Source organism: Strigops habroptila, chromosome 2 (genome assembly GCF_004027225.2).
Source record: "Strigops habroptila isolate Jane chromosome 2, bStrHab1.2.pri, whole genome shotgun sequence".
Lineage (NCBI taxonomy): Eukaryota > Metazoa > Chordata > Aves > Psittaciformes > Psittacidae > Strigops > Strigops habroptila.
In genome coordinates this window covers 118,521,473-118,543,162 of record NC_044278.2, presented here as the reverse complement: position 1 = coordinate 118,543,162, position 21,690 = coordinate 118,521,473, and the positions used below count along the sequence as shown (strand labels likewise).

General features: G+C 40.2%; 1 protein-coding gene across 11 annotated transcripts in view; it reads right to left on the bottom strand.

The window, feature by feature from the left end:
- The window catches only part of TENM4 (teneurin transmembrane protein 4), a 1,610,848-nt gene that overhangs the window by 516,395 nt on the left and 1,072,763 nt on the right, over positions 1–21,690 (bottom strand). For 10 of the 11 annotated variants that reach the window (XM_030476261.1, XM_030476262.1, XM_030476263.1 and 7 more), the window contains one exon: positions 8,586–8,728. The exons of the other annotated variant lie outside the window; for it this stretch is intronic. The gene's annotated coding sequence lies outside the window, so the exon portion shown is untranslated. The remainder of the gene's footprint in view (positions 1–8,585; positions 8,729–21,690) is intronic. 11 annotated transcript variants of the gene reach the window in all.

Here is a 21,690-nt window from a genome sequence, read left to right as displayed (position 1 = left end):
AGATGAAAGTAGGTGTTCCATTGTTTTATTTTGGCATAATCTGTGTGTTTATTAATTAAAAAGCAGCTGCAGAATGTGGGAAGAAATTCAGCTGCTCTTTTCCTTTGACCCCCACAACCAGGTTTTCACAATATCTACTTTCTCCTTACAATCTCTCTCATTTCATTTCTGGCCTTACTCTCTTTGCTGTTTGCTCACTGCCTTCTCTCTAACCCTTTTTTTCTGTGCTGTTCCTCCTGCTCAAATGTATTTTTTCATCTTTTGTTTTATAAATTCAGCTGTCTCAAGTCTCCCTCTTTCATTTTCTGGTGGCCAGCAGTGCTGGGGATCTGGTGCCTTTCACTCTGTTCCCTGCCTGTCAGCAGTACTAACATATGAAGCTTGATGAAATAAAAACAAACCTGCTGATAGGCCTGGCCAGGCAGTGGTTTGATGCAATTAAATACTAATTCAGATTCAGATTTGTGATGGTTTGCAACCAATCAAATCCCAAGGCCACTTTGTCCTTTAGACACAGTTACACAGCGCTGGCCTTAACAACAGCAGAAAAGGCATGTGGCTGTATGTATTTCCATGATGAATCATAGAATCATAGAATAGTTAGGGTTGGAAAGGACCTTAAGATCATTTAGTTCCAACCCCCCTGCCACAATGAAAGTTATGTTGTCTTGCTAAAAGCATCTTAGTCTCTCAGGGGGTCTGCTAGGAGACCTCCAGAGACAGTGGTGTTCTACTGCAGCCAAAATACTCATCCTGAATCCTGAAAGACCTAGCACTTTATTTATTTTTCTAAAACAATTAGCTGTGGTTTTAAATGATTATAAAATGATTGCGGAGTTGAAGCTCCCTGGTGAGATGACAGAACTGCATATTCCCATTACTGCTTTCCTGCATTGTGCAGAACTATTGTTTCAGGCTTTTACAATCCAAGACCATATTTCTTTACCTACATACCTTGGTCAATTTTGCAGGCAGTTAGTTACCTGTATGGCCGCACTTATACAGAAGCCAGTTTTCAGTTAAACCCATTTAAAAGTGTCATAACTCTTTGCACCCCATTCCCCTTCCAAGAGAGGAAGCACAACATCAATGGCATAAGGAGCATAAGGAGCACTGGTAGCTAATTATTCCCACTAGGAAGAGATGCATGTCTTCACCTACAGTGATACAATGGAAGCATTACACCTTTGAAGTGTGTCCAGATCAGTCATCAGTCAAGACGCTCTAACCTTGGTTTCACCTAGACATTCTCCTGCTCAAACCACCAAGGAACGCTCCATTTGTTTTACAACAAAGTCTAAGAATCAGCAGAAATTTTTAGGGCCCCCGTGAACTCACTAGTCTGAATTCTATCTTGGTAGTGAAAAGTTTCACACGTGAGTGACTGTTAGAAAAATCAGGTTCTAATTTTCACTCTGACTTTTTTAATTCATTTTTTTATTTAAATATTTTGTCACAAGCTTTGAGTCAAACCAGATTTTTTCCCATGGAAATTTCTGCCTTCCTGACCCTCTCGAGCTAAACAAAGACTGATGATTCCTGGTTAACCACCGCTAAACAGAGACTGATGATTCCTGGTTAACCATCCCTGCTCATGCCTAAACATGATGAAATTTTAAGCTATTCTGTGTTCTTGATTTGTGTGTGCTTGTGCGTATTTGTGCATGTTTTTAAAGACTTCACATACATTCATTTGCATCTCCACTCACGAACAAGAAGAAGGGAAAACAGAGATTTCAGAAGTTGAGAACCTCTCAGCAAAATAGCTATCCATGCTCTGACATGCAACCTTACACTGCAGTAGAAACATGCAGCTTTTCTGCGTGCTGACCCCATCCTTCAGTCTGGCTCCCTGTGCATCAATATCACAGCAATCGACGTGCCATGTATCACTACACAGATCCTGTAGAAAGACAGCTGCTCAATGTCAGTGTTCAACTCCTAAGTTAAAAAACACATTTGGGGAGCTATTATTATTTCATAAATATGGTTTATTAATCCGGCAGGCTGTAATGTTTGAATTGAAAATGAATCCTCCTATCTCACATGACTATTGACAGAAAATGCCACCATCAAAGATCCTGTTGCATGGACTGGTAAGTAAATTGTCTTCTTGTGCATAATAATTATTCTGCTAGAGAAGATGCTCAGCAATCCTTTGGACATACACATACTTTCACCTATTGTTACAACAGCCTGCTTGATATACTTAAGCTGAATCCTTATGAACTCCTATTTAAGTTGTGTACCAATGGTTTTAAATAGCAGCTACAGCCAGCTATGTAGTAGTGTGAGCAAAAAGCAAAACAGAGTATGATGAAGTACAGGAAGTCCCAGATAATTAGACCCTAAATGCAGTATACCTGTTTACAGGAACGCCAGCAAATGTAAAATAGCTTAATATTTCACAAGACAGTGAAATGGAAATGAATGGCAAAGTCAGTAGGAATATTGACACAGACTTTTATACATGCTCTAAGCCTGATCTTTGAAAAGTAGTAAGCATGTAAATAAAACATTTCTACTAAATCCTTCCAAACTGCTAGTAATACCATAGCTATTTAACAGAAAGGGAACATCTAATGTCCAAAGGTTAAATATCTGCTTATTTTGAGTTTGATTATTGTAGAGTAAAGGCAAATTGATTGTCTGGTGATTGTGGAGTTTGTAGTATCTTGCATATATTTTGACAACTTATTAGTATTATGGTAAATATGGTTTCAAATAGCATCCTCTCGATATACTCAATATAGGAATTTTTTTGCATATGCTTTTTGAAGCTTTTCTGATGCTTCTGCCCCTTGCACCTATTAATATAGAATTTGCAATTTATTTGCCTTTATCAGGAGAGAAACTCAAGGATTGAAAGGGAACAGTTCCACAATATCCTAGTTAAGATACAGCTTGGGATTTGTTTGTGTCCTTCCAGACAGATGCCAATTAAAATAAAGAGGGGGGGGGGAAGTAACAGTTGCAAAGGATTGATTGACAAGTGCTATCGAACAAGTCTTCCTTCAAATATTTTATGAAAAGGACACTGGATTTCATTAAATTCTGTTTTGAAAAGCCATCTCTACTGAAAAGAATGCATTCAGAGGAATTAACTGTTTCTGTCCTGCAGATCACGTACCAAATTCAGAGTTTAGCTTCTCGTGGCAGGAGGCCTCTTTCCCTCTTGCCCTATCTGCAATAGGAAGATAAGAGGCAGGTGGAAAGGTCTTGCATCCTTATTATATGCAAAGAGCAAAAGTATTTGTACAGGGCTGAGTGCATTTTTAAGGACCAGCTTAAAATACATAATTGCTTTATCTGCTGATACACTGAGGATTGTGCTATCGAGGCCACACAGGTGGGGAAAAAGAATACTTACAAAAATGCTTAAAATATCTATTTTGCAAGCTCTACAGTGAGACCTCTCACTGTGGAAACTTCCTTAACTCTTTCTAATGGCATGAAACTTCGAATTGTTCCTATCAGCTGGAGGCCACCAAAGTGCAATGGAATGTGACATAACAGAAGACTGTGGCTCTGATAACCCTTTGCCACAAACACCCTTCACCCCAAGTTTGTGGATGTTTTACTAATATGTGGTGACTGGGACTCATGCATCAGGCAGGGATTTAGAGAGGAAGAAGAAAACTTTTAAGGAGCATCTCACAGCTGTAGTAGTTGGAGCCACCAAAAATGGTACAGATGTAGATACAGAGAGGACAACACAGTGTGCAATTCTCTACAGAGCAGTGGTCAAGAGAAGACCAGTCTGCCTACCTAGATCCAACTTCAGCAAAACCTGAAGAGAAAATACAAGATAAGAATACTACTGTTGTGAGGGTTGAAGAGGCTGAAATTGCTATTCTGGCTCAATGTAGTTACCTGTGAAGACAGGATAGGTATAATGGATATTACAGGGCCTTCTACTCAAACCTCAGCTGTGATACACATACTCTTGACTTCCTATCTACAATCATGCCTTCTTGCAATACAGAACCAAGGAGACAAGCATAAACATTTGCTTCCCCCACTCATGCCACAGGTAGGAAAAATAAGCAAGGATAAAGGAATGGGACTGAGTGGAGATGAGAAAGGTAGGAGCAGATGGTAGGAAAATCCTGATGAGTATGTCAGTGATGTCTGTATGGCCTATCTATTGGCTGGCAGTCTGGCTTTGGGTTGAAGAAAATCACAGTGCACTTAGAGTAGGAAAATTCAAAAATGGGAGAAGCCACTTGGCCCATATCTTGACCACTTAGGCAGTCTGGATTGGCTGTGGTGTCCATCATATTGCTGTTATGAGCAACCTGAGTCGAGGACCCAGAAGGATTAACCTCCTCCTTTGCAGGGATATTCTGAAGTGGCTGATAACAGTTCACTTTACTGTTAATGTACAGCAACTGCACTGGCATTACATATGAAGGAAACTTACAAGGATGGAAAAGCATCCAGCCAGGAATCTCATCCCACTTCTTTGCATGGGGATATCTAGTGCAGAACAGGCAGTGCTAAATCCCCACCATGAAAATGATGACATGGAGAAAGGAAACTTCAGCTAATGTTTATCTGAAGCTAAATGTGGGTGTCAGCAAATTCAGCCAACCTCTCCTCATGCTCTTTCCAGGAGTTGTCAGAGAAGGTGGATTGTCCTTCTCTCTGAGAAGTACATAAACAGAAAAACTCCCTGTCCCACTAAGACACCTGTAGCTGCAGAGATGCCTTTCGAGAACAACAAAGATGTGCTTTCCTTTTTTGATGGCCTTCCTTCCTAGAACCACAAAATAATTCAGGCTCGACCAGCTCGAGATCTGCAGTCAAACCTCCATCTCAAAAGCAGGTCCAGTTAGATTAGGTGTTTCAAGAACTTGTCCTATTATTTGGATGGAGACTACCCAACTTCCCTGGACCATCCATTCAAACATTTGATCACCTTCATCTGGAAAAAGGTCAAAAAAACCCTGTTTGACAGTTGTTATTTTTTAACCACTTTTCACCTACTAGACAATTTATTCTCTCATAGACTGGCAATGATAGTGACTTCAAACCTGAAGCTACCATAGCAGCTATCTTGTTAATTCCATTATAAGCATGTAATTTCTAAAGATATTTTTGGTTTCTAGGAGTGCTCTATGCCTCACTTCACATAGGTAGTTATCCCAACAGGTTTATATCTGAGGGAAAGAACCACCATGCACATCTGCAAATACGCTTTTTTGCTTGTCCCACCTCTAAAAACAGAATCAGCTTTATTTGCCAGTCTTGTGGCATTTTATCCCTTTCCCAAATCCTTCTGATAAATCATCATCCAGCAATGCCAACCATGCATTATAGAAATGATCCATGTCTAATGAAACAGGTAGCATACTTTAATATTTTCAACTAAAGGACAGGGTGCTAGAAATTAACGTATATAGAGGAGGCTGAAAGGGTCTGCGTATATCACCTATTCCCATCATGGGCCCATCTTCTGGAAGGAGTGATCATTTGACCTCTCCTTAACAAAAGGAATCATGACACTTCCTACAAACAGCGCTTGTACTGGCTCCTGGAAAATATTCCTACCTAGACATATTCTCCTCACAGAAATTCAGCTGTGCCAAGAGCTCCAACAGCTTGAGAAGCACTGTTAATAAAAACGATCAATTATTACTGCTGTTTCTTGTTTCCATCAACCCCCCTACTTGTAGTAAGCAACAGATTTCACTTTTATAGGAAGTCTTTCAATCTCAGAGCCTTCAAGAACATGGCACCAGCAAAACAATAGTCTCGATTCAGTAGATGCCTTACAGGGATTCCCTGTGTGTTTATTATGGAAGCTCAATGTGCCTAGTGTGCAACCAAAGATTATTTTTCTTCCAAAGGCCAGGTTTGCTTGGAATTCTGTTAATTAAATGCACTGTAGAAATGTCAGCCTTTACCCTTCTATATATATAGCATCCTTTGTCCTTCATGTAATGATTTTAAAGTGTTCTTCAGACATCATTTGATAGAATAATAAGACATTATTATTGAATCTTTGTGTCTCTTATTGTCCCAGGAGCACTGACCTTGCTTCCCCAATGCAGAGGTCTGTCTGCCAGGCTAATCACACTGATACCTGAGTACCTCAGAGAAGATGCTTATATGGCAACGTTTCTGCAGGAACTCAACGCTGGCCAGAAGTACTGATAAGCTCCATTTATTGCTCCTGTGCATTTCTGCTATGTTATAAACCTATTTAAAATGTAAATCCCCGTTCTGGTGACATGTGGGGAGATGCATGGTTCAGGTAACTCAAATTCCCACCAGTTGTCAGAGTTCCCCATACAAGCAGCAGTGGATGCGATTTACAATCAGATAGCATCCACAGGGAACCAAGATGAATGAATCCCCCATTCACTCTTTTCCAGCAGATATGTAGCACTGATTAATGTCTTTGAACTACTGAATCACTATGGGAATAACCCTTCATTTATGTCCTTCACTTTCGTTTGCTAGGACAAGGTATTAACACTGTATGTTCTAGCCATGGACAACCAGATATTAACACACCTTCCCACCAATATTATTTTGTTTTCCTTGATTGGTATGTTGTATAGACATACCTATAAATATCCATGCACACAGCAGGGTATATGCAATACATCTGGCAGGGAATGGTTACCCCCAGCACTAACTATACCAATTCTTAATACAATCCTGGCTTGTTTCCATAGCTGTCAAAAAGTCTAGGTTAGCTCGATAGGTTTCTTAAAAAGTACAATTTGTGGCAATTGAGGTTTTATTGCTCTTTTTAGGAAAGTTCTGACACTTAGGAGGGCTTTTTCCTCCAGGAATAAGATATTTTAATAGCTGCTGAACGAATTATGATAGAATAGTTCTTATCTGGAGATATGCAGATATTTAATGGCATCATCAACATCCTTTGCATATCTGTGTATCTGAGAAAATGTCCAACTGTTCCATTTTACCATTCAGAAGCTTTTAACTTCTTTTCTTTTCCGAAAGGGAATCTGCGTGCTCAAGTATTGCCTCACCACGCTTTTCATTTGTCCTGAAAAACCTTGTTTTCTCCCCCTAACACAGCAGAGAAGCCTAGGCTATAGTTTCTTTTATTGAAATCTCTCAGTGAATCCCCAAAAGAAAAGGAAGCTTGATATAATGACATTAGTGCTATACCAATCTCTACCAAATCAGTCATCTACCGTCAGAAACCTAAACATTCCTTAAATACATTTATTTTAATAAAGATATATCAAGAACAATCTGCCTGTCACTGTTACAATGTGTATTTTCAAGAACTTGCCCAAAGCTGAAGGAATTCAGCCTAGTCTCATTACTATATAAACACAATAACCTGAAATATGTAATTATAGCCTGGACCAAGGGAAGATTACAAGCAAAGGCTTATTGTTTAAAACCAAGTGAGAATCACTACATCCTTGAAACATAAAGTTATACTTGGAACCCTATCCGAGTAAAGACATTATCCTGCTGTGGATTTCAAAACCAGAAATGCCATAGGACTTCTGGCTTTATCCTTACAAGTCAGGCCATTACAGCTCTTCTTGATTTGGATTCATACTTTGAAGTACAGAGTTCCTGACTTAAAGTTGTAGAAATAAATTTAATTGTATTTCTAAATCTACAGCTAGTTAAAGCCTGGGTATATGTGACACTTTAAGAACATTTCAGATTTCCATTAATTTTCTTTTGTTCTCTTCAAAATACTTTGGGATGTGCACTCATTTGTAAAATTGAGGTACAGGATTCTGTGGCTGACAAGCTCTATTTATTATTTGTTAAGCACAAATAATGTTTCATGGGGAATAACACAGTTCTAACAGGCATCTTATGCAGCATCATTAGATGAGTCAGAAGTAGTAGATCCACATGATATTGTAAAATCAGTGGTGGTTAAGCTCATTCAGCAAAAGTGTTGGTGTAAGTCAAGATAAAGCTGTCAGTTTAGAAGTCAACATACAGTTTATATTTGTTGGGAAAAAAAGTGTTATCTTTGCTTGTATTGGGAGTGTGGAAGAGTAAAAAAGTGAGTCTTGGTAAGGTATTTGGTGAGCTGGAAATGCTGGTGAAACATAGAGAATGGAGGTTCTGTGGTAACAAGTACATTATGCTAAGTGGCATATGAGCTGCCATGAAATTATATTTAGGTAATTTCTTATACTTCAAATGAACTTCCAGAACAGCACATTAACATTGACAATGTCATTTGTTCAAGCTTCAGGAACCTGGGATCATTTCTCGTCTTGATTCAATCACTTTGGTTAAATCTCTTGTTAACAATGCAGAAAAGAACGGATTTTCCAAGTGATCACTATTTATTAGACAATAAATTCAAAATGACACTGCAAATGTAATTTCATGGTTTTTGCTCTTTCCATTTCTTTAAAGAAAAACAAGGATGGAATCAAGAGACAAATAATGATGCTTTAAAATATCACAAGGAATAGCTTGATTTATCAGCTCCACTTAAGTATAAACACACACTAAAAGAAAATGATAAATGTATAAATCCCACACCCATGATAAATTAGGAGTTTTATTTTTCTCTCATTTTTACAAATAAATAAAAAAATAAATGATAGTGTACTTACATATTTCAGATCCTCATCTGTCTAAGAATAGAAAGCACTCAAGTCATGTGTCAGAATAACTCGGGTGGTCTCTTCTCAATCCCCTTTCTGTGTTCACCATCCACAAAAATCAGTGCGCCACTGCAATGGTCCAGCCATTCTCACTACAGAAAAGGACCCAGGTTTTGTTTGTCAGAAAAGACTGGCATGGATTTGTAAAGGTTGTTTGCATGGCAGCTGTCAGGATTATTCATGTAGGATCCTTCATAAATTCAAAGACCCAGATTCCCCTTGTCTGGGAACACTTAACTAAAGCACCTACACCAGAAGCATCTTCTCCTCAGGCTACCATTTCATCAGACAGCAACTGGTATCTGCCTTTATGTCTGTATTGATAGGGAGAAATGTATATGTACCTTCATATCTACAGGACAGCCATGCCCAAGCTGCCTTCCCATGCTTTGATCTCCCCAGGAACCTGGGCAACCAGAACAGAGTTACAGCATGTTCCAGGATGCTTCCTACCCAAGATATACAGGGCATGCCACCATCCATAGGTGGCTTTACAGTTTAGATATGGTCTCAAAGCATAGGTGGCTTTACAGTTTAGATATGGTCTCAAATGCTGAGACTGTACAGCAAATATGAGTAGAATGAAATTGGACCTAAGTTACTATGCACGCATAATTAAATACGGAGAAAGAGAAAATATGTTTTTCCATGGGACAAACCTTTTAATAACAGTTTTTTTCTTCCTTTCTAGATTTCATGCTTAATGATGACTATAAAGCATATTTACCTATTTTAAGATATCATTAAAATACTGAAGTTTTTCTAGACTTATATTGGTCTTCTTTAAGAAATTAGAGGAGAGAGATTCCTGTGTCAGACACCTGGATAAATCCAATTGTTTCAACATGCATTAAAAAATGACTTTCAGTCCCATGATCCATATTGTGCAGACACTTTACATTTAATTTGGTAATGTCCTGCGCGTTTTGGGGGGATATTTAATGGGGACTCAAAGCCAAACCTCAATTTTGTAGGCACTTAAATCTCTATATAAGTTTACTGGGAGGTATATTTGGTAATATCACGTCATTTAGTGACACCACTTGGAGGTGTAATGTGTGGTGCAGCAATGAAAATGAGCCAGTATATGATCTTGCTAAAGGCCAACAGCTTCTGATAGGTCACAGTTAGCATGGCCCTCAGTGTTATCCAAAAATACCCTTGAAAAACTGGGACTGCAGATGTGAGACAAGGCACAGCAAAACTGTCCACACAAAACTGTCTACACACAAAACTGTCCAGTGCCACTGGAGATTCCCTAGTTATTCTGACTGCCATCCAGAAAGACACGGGTTTCCTGTAGATCCTGCATCTTCTCTGCCATTCTCTTAAATAAGTTTGGGCATCAAAAATAGCTTCGAGCATCTCAAATGCTTCCAAAGTTTATAATAAATTTAATCATGCACTAAATCACAAGTTATGCATTGACAACAGGACTCTTGAGATCCTCCCACCCCACTATTGCTACTCGCCATCTATAACACCAGCACACCACCCCTTTCCACAAGTACCGCTTCAAGGAATGGGTTGCATACCAAAATGCCAACACTTTCATGTTATATGTTGTTTATGCACATTCATGCATGCTGTATCAGGGCTTGGTTGGAGTTTTTTTAATTAATATTCTTGCTTTTTGTAAAAATTAAAGCAATTCCAGAAAGCCATTATGTTTTGATTGTTAGGAGCTGACATAAATGGATTCCAGTAGAGATAATGCTGTAAATGTTGATCATGTTACAAGTTGGCCCACCTACTGTCACTTCAGGAAGCAGAGGTTTAAATATAAATCTCCTATTTTTAACAGAGTTAATATTAGAACTGAAGGAGGAGACGTTCAGCTGGGGTAAATAGTAGCTTCGCTGATCTAAGTGGCACTATGCTGATTTACAGCAGCAACAGAACTGTCAGAAGCAGTGTATCTTCTCTCCACCAACAGCTCCATTAATGTATTTATAATATGAATTCTATAAGGAAAAGTCATAACACAAAGAAAAGCTGAGATTATTCAAAGGTATCTGGTGAGCCTTGACAAAGTTCTATGAGCAAATGAATGGAAATACAGAGTATGTGTCTTAGCCCACTAGACTGCTTCAAATCCCTGTGCCAAAATCTGCATGTTAAATCACCATGTTTTGTTTACAGTGAGCGCTATATCCCAGATGTAATTAAAATAAAGAAAATTGGTACTGGATACCTCTTGATGATAGAAAAATAATATTAAAAGAGAAAAAACACCCAAACCAACAAATAAAACTGCTAGGTATTAAATTAAAGTATTTTCTATTTACTCCAAGCATTAATTTATGTTTTCTTTTTGAAGTTGCATTTCCTGGAGTACTCTAAGAAAGATTATTATAAAAAATAAGACCAAAACTGTCAGATATTGTTACTAGATTGGAAATAGGAAAAAAAACTGTATTTGGAAGAACAGTAAAAAAACCAAAAATTCTGCAATGCTTAAAACTCACAGTTCTAAGTACCTTAAGTTACCTTGAGTTATTAAATATTCTAGGTATTAATTTGGTGTGTCTACTCCACAGCGCTTGGGCTCTGTAACACTATATAAACAAAATTACAAAAATCTAATCAGTTTAACCCAAGAGGAACTTTGCCTCTTCTCAAAAACTCCAACTAAAGGAGCCGAAGTTGTGTTTTCTTTTTAAATTACTTTCTCTGTCTTTAGCTTAGGTGTTTAAAGACTTCATAACGAAGCATAGCACAGAGGGCTGAGACTATGGGCTTTAGGGAGATTAAGGGCTGCAGAGCTGCTTGCTTTTTCTTATATTAACCTGCCCAGGAAAGCAATTCCCTCCATAGCCCCCATGCCCAATCCCCGTAAGTGGATACATATGGCAGTTCTGTGATACAGAGAACACACTGTGGTAGTTTTATTGATACTGGGACTGCTTCTTAGCCAGTGAACGTCTTCTCTGCTCACCTATGAATTGATCCCATTGACTCTTGGCAAAGGGAGACTAGTCATAAAGGTTAATACCGGCCTTGCAGTCAGATTCCTGCTTTGAATTGCCCTCCAGAGAAGCCTTTCTCCACTGACTCCAGGGAGATTTGGTGATTAAATATAGGTGATTAAATTTAGGCCAGAGCCTCTGCCGATTCAGTGGGATTGATTTGCAATTGTATTCTTTGGTCTTTGTGAAAAGCTGGTCCATAACTCTCAGAAACCATCAGAAGTAGCAACAAAAGTGATGCAAGCTGTGCATGGCCATCTCTGCCTTCTCGTTTGGTAGAATGTCAAGATGAGCAGTCTCTCCCTATCTCCCTCTTCTGCCTGTCCATTATCTAAGGATGGCAACCATTAAAACATTTCAAAGCCCAGATCCCAACTTTTCCACGTTGAATTAACATGAAATTGTTAGTTAACATGAATTACCCTGATTAGGAGAGCTGCTATGCATCTTGGAAGGACATTGCAAAAGGGTTTTTCAGCTCTGATTCTTGGCTAAAGGACGAAAGGCGTTGGCTATGTGGCACAACATTGCACGCACACAAGCACACAGCACTCGTTTCACATTTTCCCTCCTCAGATTTCTGTCCTCCAGCCACCAGCTTCTCAGCTAACCTTGAAACTGCAGGGAATTTCATTCTGTGGCTTGTGTTTCTTCCAAAGCAGAGCTGCAGGACCTCAGTTCCTCCCTAGAAATTATGTCTCCTTGAGTCATTATTCCCTCTCGGCCCCAGACCACTTCCTGCAATTTCAGAACCACTGAAAACATCAGTTTCAAATGAGCTATTAACCCATGAAGGTTAAACCAGCCTGGATCCACAAGTGTTCCTTAGACGCTTTTTCCTTTTCTCCTCTCCCTGAACTTTGGTTGAAATAGGACCAAAGATATTCTTCCTCAGACAGGTTTTAGCCCATTTTAGAGTTGATTGTCCTATTGTTCATTGTTTTCTTTCACCTCCAATTTTCTGCTGCAAACTACTATTTAGCAAACCAGCTTTCTCGGAGAATCCTGATGACCTGTAAAAGCTAAAATGTTAGCTATCAAAACCCTTGGGTATATCCACAAATGATTGTGTAAAGCTGGAGGCACAATGCCAGATGAAGAGATGACAGACCCATTTATCATCAGTAGGAACAGGCACATTAATTGGCTATAATACCAGTCCCGTCCTCCAGGATTAACAAAAATCTTCTTGATCCTGACTATACCACCAGAACATCTTTTATTAAATAAGATGAATAGTACTGAGGCCAAGGGTTGCCCTGCTTCAGCTGAGAAAGCTCAATTATTTATGGATACTTCACTCACTAAGACACCAACAGGTTACCAAGCCTTGTAAAGAGAGCTTTTTGGCCTACTGAATAAAGGTTATTATTCTGCACATATGCATCTTCCTATATCAGGTAATCAACAGCAGAGACATGAAATCATTTGAGTTTTGTAAAGCTTCTGGACTGGGGGATGGTGGTCAAACATTGGAACAGACTACACAGAGAGGCTGTGGAGTCTCCATCCTTGGCAATACTCAAAGCCCAACTGGAGACAGCCCTGAGGTGTTGTAGCTGACCCTGCTTTTAGCAGTGTGGATTGGACTAGGTGATCTTGAAGGTTCCTTCCAGCCTCTGTGATATTCTGTGGTTCTGAAACCTTAAGATGAAGCCATACCAAGTGGATTCCCAGGTTTTTGTCCCTGGCTCTTCCACGTACTTACACAAAAGCCAAAATACTCATAACTGGCCACTGTTGCCATCTGCCTTACCATGCAAAAAGGAATCTCACCTTGAGAGACTGTGATGCCAATTTTCTTGTGTACTCCCCAACTGGGCATATGAAAAAGGAACCAGTGGCCTTTGCTTTGCATTGTACCTGCAGAATTCCCTGCAGTTAAGTAAACTTGTCTGCAAAATGGGAACTACATGACCCTATTAGGCACAGCTGCTATGCAAATAGTGAGTATTATTCCAGGCACACTGGAGAAATGGTTTTGTGTGTCATTTCTGTCACCTTGGTAAGTCCAAGTGCAGTGATATAATCCAATAGCTGTGCATAAGGATGGAGAAAGTAAAACACTGATGATTTTACGGGAGTATCAACCACACGTTGCAAGCAGTGGAAACTAAATGCTTATTTTAAGTGTGGTTTTCACCTACTTCTACTTCAGTTGGCAATGAAAGACCTATTTCATTGGAGGAGAAGCTCAAAAGTAATACTTTAATATTTCTTGAAAGGACCAGCTGCATCAGGTCCATTTTGATAGGGACAATGAAGTTTTGCACTGACACAATTTCTGCCTGGTGGCCATGTGGTTCTTCCACAGCTGCACTTCATACACTTAGATTTTGATGTTATTGACCACCCTCCATGTAGCTTGCTGACTAATTAAGTTTTGATCCTGTCATAAATTGGTTGATGAGAAACTTACCATGAGCTGGCTTCAGTGTGCACTTGCAGCCCAGAAATGAACCATGTCCTGGGCTGCATCAAAAGGAGTGTGACCAGCAGGTCAAAGGAGGTGACCCTGTCTCTCTACTCTGCTCTTGTGAGACCCCACTTGCAGCACTGTGTGCAGTTCTGGTGTCCTCAACATAAAAAGGACATGGAGCTGTTGGAGCAAGTCCAGAGGAGGCCACAAGGATGATCAGGGGCTGGAGCACCTCCCGTATGAAGACAGGATGAGAAAGTTGGGGCTGTTCAGCCTGGAGAAGAGAAGCTGCGTGGAGACCTCAGAGCAGCTTGCAGTGTCTGAAGGGGGCTACAAGGATGCTGGAGAGGGACCCTTCATTAGGGACACAGTGATAGGACAAGGGGTGGTGGGTTTAAACTGAACCAGGGGAAGTTTAGGTTAGATATAAGGAAGAAGTTCTTCTCTGTGAGGGTGGTGAGGCACTGGCACAGGCCGCCCGAAGTGGTAAATGCTCCACCCCTGGCAGTGTTCAAGGCCAGGTTGCACAGCACCTTGGCTGACATGGTCTAGGGTGTGGTGCCCCTGCCCATGGCAGGGGGGTTGGAAATAGATGATCTTAAGGTCCTTTCCAACCCTAACTATTCTATGATTCTCTGATTCTACAAATGACATTTTTCCCCTCCCTTTATCACCTGATCTTTTGATATCAGCAAGAGAATTATTGTTTTTTCTCTCTCTCCACGGGACCAGGGGACTTTTTTTCTTCCCTGAATGTTAGAAAATTTCCTCCATGCTTGGAATGTAGCATTTTGTTTGCACACAACGCACATTACTGGGGAATTTTCAGTGCTGACACTGTCAGGCTGGCACACATGCTTTATACCTGCACAGCCAAAGGAACTGGCAGATGGTTGGTGACAAAAGGAGCATCCCAAGGAGCTGCAGGAGAACCATCTCAACCGATCCAAGATTTCAGAGACTGAAAGACACTGTGAAACAGCCCAACCGTAGCAGTGCTCAGCATTCAGCCAGAAGCAAAGCAGGTGCTTGAAACATTTGCCAGGATTCACTGAGCTCAAAAGGGCTTAGTCTCCAAGCCAGAAATAAATGCAGCAAATGGGTGTGGATGCTCTTACAAAGAGATCTAAAGGCAACTGCCTGGTGTAGGACAACATCTATAACCTTGGCTCTGCCTTTTTGATGGCAAGAGGACAGACCTCTCCAAAATTGTCCCTTCCAGGCCTCAAAGTAGGACAGATTGTGAGAACAAAGTGGGGCAATGAGGATGCACAACGTCAAATGGAGTGGTAGCTCGAAGAGAATATGTGCTACCCATCGGGTCTCCTTTGAGCATGGGTCTCCAGGACCACAGCATTTGCTACCCCACAGCATTTGGTGCCAGGGGTCATTTTATAGGAGAGATGCAGCCATTTATTTTTCCGTACTGCCTAAACACATGAGATATAACCCTTGCTGATGAGGTTATGGAAAAGGGAGTCAAGATTGTTGAGCTCAATATGTTCGACTTGTCAGAACCTGGATCAGTCCTTCACCCTGCTTGACAGCTCCATATTTCATGTCATCCTACCTCTAGTAGGCAAGTGACATACTTGGAGTTCTGTCTCCCATCTGAACTTGTTAAAGAAAAATGCCATTTTCTGCATCTTTCCTTCTTCAAGTTGGTGGAAGACAGAGGAGGAAGGATACAGGTCTTTGCACAACACTGTTCATTTATCTTCTTAAAACCTCTTCCCTGTGAACTTTCCCAGTGCCTGCCCCTGCTCCTGCTCAAAATATCCCGTACTGCAACTGCACAATATTGACATGATTCACAGTTCTTGTAAAGCAATACTGAACCTGTCCAGAATATGTTGAGCCTACTCCTTCTACAAAAGAAATGAACTGTAGCAAAGATCACTGCAGCTAATCTGTCTTTGGACTCAGGAAGATTCTTCTATGCCTTTGCATTTCAGAAGATGACCTTTATCAGATGTAAAGCCTACAAATACATTTTGACTGTGTAGGGCAGGGTACGGATATAGGGTTTGATGTACAAATGTAACAGCTCTTCGCCTCTCATACATCAGCCAGTACTGCACAAATGTAATCTCACAGAAAGAAAAGCACAAAGTAGAAGGAACAAACATAAAAAACTACCTTCGAACTTGCCAATGGAGAAGAGGAGCCCAAATAAAACAATTTATACTGAAGGTCCAATGGAGTACTGTGGAGTTTCTCTCCCTAGAGGACGCAAGAGCAGCCAGGAACAATATTATCTCTCTAAACGCAAACATTGTTTGAGAGAGATGGTGCTTCTGTGATCAGGCCAGCAAGAACAAGAGAGCTCTTTGCTGACTAAGCAACTGGCCTTGCTGGTGTAGGAAGCATTGTGCACACTGATGCCCCAGGGCAAGATCAGGAGAACCTGAGGCCTGCCTCAGTTTTCCCATAAAGGGGGCTGAGTTCATTCATCAAACCTGAGATTTCAGGGCTCAAAGTTCAAAAAGCTACCAGAGGTGAAGTCATTCCCCTCCTTCCCCCTTTTCTGGTCCCTTCCAAAAACAACCCCACTATATGTTTTTTTCTTCCCAATTGACTGAAATCACCTGGGGGTCAATTATCTTTCTGGGATGGAAACCATATGCCATTTCATGTTCTTGCATAAGGTTAAGCCGCATATGATGAAACTGATCAATTAAATCTTGCGGGAAGAGAAGGGAGGGTGAAACCTGGCCAGGAGTTCACATTCTCATTTTCTGACAACCTATTCCAAGGATCAGATCATACAGAAATTCACTTATCTACAAAGAAACACAGGAGAGAAAGTGCTGCCTGTGTCATAAAATGAAGCTGGGGAACATCAAAGTGGGCAACATTCATGTAAACAAGATGGGGACATGCACTGCCTAAGACTGGTAAGATTTCAGTGCGAGGTGTCCCTGCCCATGGCAGGAGGGTTGGAACTGCATGATCTTAAGGTCCTCTCCAACCCTAACTATTCTATGATTCTATGATTTGGGCTATGAAAAGGTTTAAAACCCCCAAGTTTTCTGTGTGTTTTTTGTTGTTGCTACTGTTGCATGCAGCTTGCAGACTGCTTTGAACACAGCATATACCCCGCTGACGTGTATTCACAGAATCCAGCCTGCTGGGTGGGTCTATGCTTGTCACTTCACTTTAGCCCAGGAACAGTCCCCTAAATTGTTGGTCTGAATTTCCAATTTAGCTGGCATGTGAGGTTGGTTCTTATCATTGCGGATGGTTTTGCTTCCAGCTAGAATATAGATTTTTTTGTGCTGGTCTGGCAGGGATAAAAGAGAAGAAGGGAAAACAGATGTGAAAGCTCTCCACCGAGTCTCACACTGGTAAAATTCCATGCACACAAAAATTGCAAGCGAAAATTAAATCTACAGCCACATGCAATCGACTCAAGTGAGACTCAAGCTAAGGCCTGTTTACAAATACATTCTTGACAACCCCTAAGCCATTAAGTTTGTTGCCCGTATCACTTAATTTCCTTGTCAAAGAGCAACTTTCTCCTTGCCAGTGAAAAAGAATAACTCTGAGAACCACTCAATCCATAGCTCTGAAGGGCTTAGGTTGAACCTAGGGTAACATTTCGGTGCACTTACACTTCCTCAGCATCTAGCATTTGGAAAGTGTGTTACTGAAAAGAAATACGCATAAACACACACAGATGTCTACTGTTCTGGCTTCAAATAACCCTTGTGGAGAAAAGAGGGGTGTGTATATATATATGGGTGTGCACGTGTGTGGGCATGCATGGGAAAGCAAAGTGAGCTTTACTTTTAATCTGAAGCCCACCTAAACAAAGATCCTAATGTTATCCCCTGGAATGAGGTAAGAAACATGATCATTTAGTTCCAAGACCTGCCTTAAACTACAGTTTTTGTAGCCCTGAATGAGCAGCAGCCAAAGCAAGAGAGATCAGATGAACTGCATTTAGAAGTGGTGCAGTGAACTGGTACAAGGGGAAAGTGCTTTTAGTGATCAATATGAAAACAGGGGGCTTTCATCTAACCACAGTGAGGATGGCAAAGAGGAATTTGGGCAATATAATATGGGATAAAAGGGTAGACAGGCTCTTATTTCAATCTAAAGACTTAATGATGCTTATTAAAAGGTTGTTACTTGGTTTCATGGAAGAATTATGGCCCTCTACTTCTCTCCTTAGAATGAATGACCTGACAATGAAAGGCAAGTTTTTTCAAGTCCTTGGTCCTTGTTAAGAGGTGTTCTTCTCATTTCTCTGTACCTTTGCCAAAAGATCAGCTCATGTAAGCAAGCAGTTCACATGGATGGCTTCTATTTGAAGGCCACTGCCTCTTGCCATGCACAATGCAATTCATCAGGCAGCACATTCATACAACAGCACTTAGGTAGTAAGTTATTGTGATGTTATTCACATAACAGTTGTTAATATTTGGGTCAACTTTACCAATAAGTGAGAGCTCTGAAATAAAAAACTGGCCTTATGCTTAGGAAAATGCATTTGGCCAAAGTCAAGTCTGGAGGAGACACATTGAAGTCAATGAACTTCCAGCAGGTGAGCTGGGCTGCACATTTCTGCCGGGCAAATCTTTCCACCACTGCAGCACTTCATTATAGCTGTCATTTTCTTTACGAATTATTGCTTTCTTGTCAGATTTACCTCCCCTTCCATTTGAAAACAGTCATCTGGGAAATAGGCCGGCAACAAAACAAAACCTCCTGTAGGTTAATGTAGCAGTGACAACAAAAAAGCTGGCCTACCTCTTAAACCAGGGAGCTGAACCACATGGTACTTGTTCAGCTACAAGAATCCAATCTGTCTGTATCTGAATATAACAGGCAGCACTGCTTTTCTGGCACTGGCTATCAACAAAGTGTTTTGAACTAGATTTTTTTAGACTACTTAGTGTGCTTCAAAGCCTTATAGTTCTTCAGCAGTGACAAGGAAAGACAATTCAGATGGATTATTGTCTCATAAAAAATAAAATCTATTAATCAGCTTTTCAATTCATGTTAGGAAATCCCATATGGCATTCGAATACAAGCATACAAGGTGCTGACATTCCTGCAGTTCTACAGTAAAGAGACATGGGGCAGAGATACGCCTGGGGAGGCATTAGTCCAGAGCACCAAGCCACCCTTCTTCTTGTTAGATGAATTCATACCATCATCATAAACTGTCCCTTTGTGGGATAAAGAACTATCCTCTCCCTTATTGTAGAACAAACCATGGGAGATTAGATAAAATATTTATCTAAAATAAGATAAACTGGGCCAAACCTATGAAAAGCCATGTTGCTCCTGTATTCCACCTGAAAGTGTTATGTGAAATGTAACTTCTTATGTGTGAAATGTAACTTCTGAGCTAAACCTAAGTAGTATCCAGAGGGAGCCTAGCAATCCAAGATGTAGAGTGAAATACCTTTCAAATTGTAAAATGGGGGAAACGTTTTTAAGTTAAATATTTTCAGACACGTAGAACATGTGAGAATGTTCCTTTAAAAACTAACATGGCGTGGAATCGAGCAATGGCCAAATGAATGAAATTAAAGAGCCTTTCCTTTGCCGCCTTCCTTGAATAGTCATTTATGAACCAGAAAGTAAATGCACAAAGGATCTTAAATCACAGCCAATCACCCCGGAAAAACTTTTACACTCATTTCACACTACCAAATGATTTAAAACAGAACAACAGCAACAGGAAATCAAGTCCAACTTTACTGGAACAAATTGTGCTTTGAATGATGCTGGTGCGATGCCACAGAAGTCAATGGGATATGACCTTTGCAACTAATGAAAGAGGTCCACTAAATTTGTCCTGGTGAGCTTGGCTGCAGAGCCAATTTGCACATCCTATGCACAGCCTCTTGTTCCCTCTCTTAGGAGAAGTAAAGAATTTTCAGTTAAATTATAAGCTAATTAATGTGAGAGACACCCTTTTACAGTAAATCCTCCTGGTAACAAGGACAACACACTGGAAACTGTAGGCCAGGTTTACGTGAAAACTGATATAACAATGAACTTGACTCAAAGTCCTTTCAATGTGAGATGTCTTTGTAAAGGAGTAGATTTACTACAAGGTGTAGAGGGTTGGCAAGCATTTTAGTGTCTAGTGAGCCCTAGGTATTGCTTGTGTGACTGCAGAGCAAACATGGAGCAGATACTTGTCCTTTGCCTCCTTCTCAGATCATATCTGATCCCAGCCCTGCATATGATCGTGGGCTAAATAAATTCCTGAGATGCTCACACCTACAATTTATGGTGTGGCAGACATTCACCTGACAATTCTGTCAAACACACATTTGGGAAATGACTACAGGAACGAGTTTGTTTATTCTTTAAGAAACAGATTCAGTTAACAAGGGGAAGGAGGGGGAAGGAGGGAGGCAGTGAAAATAATGAGGAATTAATATAACTATCATTACCCATAAATATTAAAGCAGATTAACAGATTATGAGATAAAAAAGCAAATGGAGCTTCCACAGTTTAAGGTTCTAATAGCATTAAGGTTCTATTTCCTGTCAACTCGTTATAAGTTAATTGCCATTAATTTTTCATAGCTAAATAGCGGAAGAAATGAGATTCCTGTATTCTTGGCCATACACTAGAGCTGTGAAGGGAGTCCAATGTGAATGGAATGTGGTGAAAAAGTCTCATCACAAGATAACTGAAATTATGGCTGGAAATGGCTTACTAATCCATACCCTTGCCACTGCAAATTCTTCTCTACAATGGAACATATGATGAAGAATCTCACTCAAAAGAGGTTTAAAAGCGACTCAGTGATTTAGAATTTTTTGCTATTAAGTGGATAAATGATTTTTTAAGTGAAACCTTTAACCACGTAACCTTTAAGTACTGTATGCTATATACCTAATCATGATTAGACATGTATTATCTATTAGAACGGCATTTGAGCTCAATGCACGTGACAGAGCTTACCCTTTTTTTTTTCAATGTAAACAGCTTAACTGCTTCCTTCTCATTTTTAACATTGATGATGTTTTGTTCAGTAGTGAGGAGCTTGCTCAAAGCATCTTCTTTAGATACCCGACTTGGGAATCTTGACTACTTTTCTCATTGAGCATTTATGGAGTTTTGGGGTCTGACTGACCCATATAGGAAAGCAGTCTACATCAGTCTTTTCTACCGTGATCTTGATGTCACAGGAAATACATTATAAGATCTGATATTCACAAAGCATTTTGCAGAATCAGAGCGTTTTTTGGAAGACTGTCTCACTACTACATCGTCAACAAAATAACAAGGATGCTAGTCTTCCAATAATGTGGGTATGAGTGAATAAGCCTATTCAGTGCCAGGATAAATATTAACTTGTTTTGCTAAATAGAAAAGTGTGTATGTGTAGTCTATCAGATAAAAGGCTGCAGTCAATTCATAAACCTTAAATTCTAGAGTGATCTGGGGTGGAAGGGACCTTAAGATCATCTACTTCCAACCCCCTGCTACAGGCAGCGACACCTTCCACTAAACCAGGTTGCTCCAAGCCCCATCCAACCGGGCCTTGAACACTGCAAGGTCATCACGATAAATGCAATACAACTAGCAATAAACCAGTGACTCTTGCAGGATACCACATATCATCAAGTGCACAAAACATACAATCTGAAAACATAGATTACTGAATTGCATTCAATTTTAATTAAAAAG